We start from the raw sequence: 2,619 nt of genomic DNA, 5'->3' as shown, positions 1-2,619 counted from the left end.
AGGGGGGTGCAAAAATTGAGTTTATGGTGTTGACACCCAATTTTGGCCCTCCTTTTTTATTTAATTAATTTCACTATGCTTCTTAGTCCTGAAAATTTCCCAAAATAAGTTTTGAATATTTTCGCTAATTACCAGACTAATTTTTTGAGATATTATTAAGATTATTTTTATCATTCCAAAAAAAAAAATTACTAAACATAACATTTTATAACTAAAATCACTCGAAAATAACGTTGATATTCCGATATCAATATGGGTGTTGTCATTTTTTCTTTAATCCTACTTATTGTTGTACCAATAATATTTTACTCTGCTTTGAAACTCAATATGTAAATTATATTTCTTATATTGTAATTTATATACGCATGCATTTTGCGGAAATTAATTAAGACCAAGGAGCATATTTTAATTAATTGATTAGAGTAAAAAGGGGGTTAGAAATAATGATCTACCTAAAATATTGGGCCAAATCCTATTCCTATTCTACAAAATCCGTGGCCCAAAAAACGTTCAGCCCAATACCTCCCCAACCCGAACCGCCCCAGCCCAAAACGAACTGACCTGGCCCAAGCCCCTAAACTAAATCCCCCAAGTCCCTAAAATCAGTAACCAAACAGCCCTTTCTTCTAAATCAACAACCCTAACGTTCCTCTCTCCTCTCTCTTCAACCTAACCATGGCTGCCACTCCTTCCATCACTTCACCACCACCACCACAGCAATATCCCACAAAATCCGCTACCTACACCCTTCTTCTCTTTTCTCACACTCAATCTCTGAAGCTTGCAGGAACCATGTGCAAATTCAGCGGATTTTATGGTGAGTCTTCAACAGTTGAAAATACACCTCTGAACACAAGCTTCGATCCTCATATAAAAAAAAAAAAATCGCAGCAACAAAGACTATTCCGAGTGGATTCGGAGACTCGAGATGACAACAAGCCTCAATTCGCTGTCACGAAGAAGGTAATCATATTTTTTTTTTTCACTTCGTTTTCAATTTCGTAGGAGAAAAAATGTAGTTTTGTTCAAGTATTTTCTCGTCGTTTATTTGGTTTGGTTGGCTGGAATATATATGTTCTCCCCTCGTTTGTTGTAAATTAGTGCAAAGGCGACTAATTTTGTCGAATATGTGTTCAACCCCGTCGCTGCGCCCTAAAAAGGCATTTGCTTATCCTTTCTCAGTTTAATTTTTCTTCACTTCAATTTTTTTTTTTTTTTTTGTGTGTTTAGATTAGCTTAGCCTGTCTATATGTTCGTTTACTTTAGCTTTTTTATGATATGTTTAGTCTCATTATTAGTTTGCATATGTGTTGGCTTGTGCATTGGTTGTCTGCTAATCATGTAGGTATTACGATTAATGTAGGCTTTTAATAAAACATTATTGGTGGCCTGTCGGGTTTATATTATCAGTTTAGCCTAGTTTACTCTAGGTGCGGAAAGATTCTGAAGTCCGTTCTCAGTTTAGTTCATACTTGATTTAGATCATATAGACTTGTTTAGGAAGGTTCGAGCTTTTGACGGGACACAAAGAGGTGTCATTGGAGAAATCTGTCTACATTTGCAGATCGGGCCCGTGGAGTTCCCGGTCCTTTTTCAAGTAATGGACATATCGTTTAGTATTAAAGTAGGCTTGCATGATTATAAGAATAAGCTCAACCAACCGAAGTATGGGAGAGGCCTATTGTTTATTTGCTTGTGGAAGTAAAATATGTGCATGACTTCCAGTGACTGTTTTCTTATTCGCGTAAGTTGTTGATAACCTGGGCTAGTAAAAATGTGTTAAGTGACTTGTTGAGATTTTTCAAAGTTCCTGAGTATTGAAGACATGTTGAGTGGGAATTAATAGCGGTACATATGCCATTTCTTATTCACTGTTTCCTTGGTTGAGATTGCTTCTAACTCCCTTTTTTTTTTCTTTATTACATGAACACACTTGGGAGAATGTTGGAGTTGTGGCAACTCCGATTTCAGCCCAGGCCGAAAAGCAGTAGCAGCAATGTCGTTCTCGTGCCTAGCTGTCCCCGATTTCTGCTCGTGTCTAAGTGTCGACGTCTTCTTTCCTCTCTTCAAAAATTTTTTTATGCCTTTGTATTGATGTGTCGTTTACATATTTTACTAACACTTTGTGAGTTTTGTATTTGCGGTATTTATTTCTTGTTTTGGGCGTGGATTCTCAAGAATGGTTAAGAGGATAGTTTGCTTGATCTCTTCCCGCTATTAGACTTTACTTAATCAATTGGGTTTAGATGTGCTAGATATGTTAATTTTCTAAACAATTGCTGGTTTTTCTAAAAAATGAGTTTGCAGGAAACACAAAAGATGATATTTCCTAAGATCAAATGCCTAACAAGGCCCAAATGGTCTTACATTTTTGAAGTCATCTATTTTTGATAAGCTAACATGAGCAGGCCCAAATTCCGCAAGTTTAATACAAGGAAATCATATTAGGACCCAAGTATAGTGGTCCAACTATTTTCAAGAACTACAACGTATATACTCTACTTTATATACACAGATCCTATTTTACATGTATGTATACTATTCTTACTTCATATGTATGTACATTATATTATAAATACTTATTTTTTGTAAACATTATATACAACAATCATATTATAC

The 2,619-nt window shown here is 35.5% G+C and overlaps 1 long non-coding RNA gene across 1 annotated transcript; it reads left to right on the top strand.

Moving 5' to 3' along the window:
• The first annotated feature begins 617 nt into the window (after nt 1–617).
• Nucleotides 618–2,204, top strand: LOC132632091 (uncharacterized). Its single transcript, XR_009579243.1, has 2 exons — nt 618–963; nt 1,941–2,204. It is a non-coding gene; the product is annotated as an uncharacterized LOC132632091 (long non-coding RNA).
• Nucleotides 2,205–2,619: the final 415 nt, after the last annotated feature.

This window comes from Lycium barbarum, chromosome 3, assembly GCF_019175385.1.
Source record: "Lycium barbarum isolate Lr01 chromosome 3, ASM1917538v2, whole genome shotgun sequence".
Taxonomy (NCBI): domain Eukaryota; kingdom Viridiplantae; phylum Streptophyta; class Magnoliopsida; order Solanales; family Solanaceae; genus Lycium; species Lycium barbarum.
Note: the sequence above shows the minus strand (reverse complement) of the source record. Positions and strands in the feature narration are given on the sequence as shown.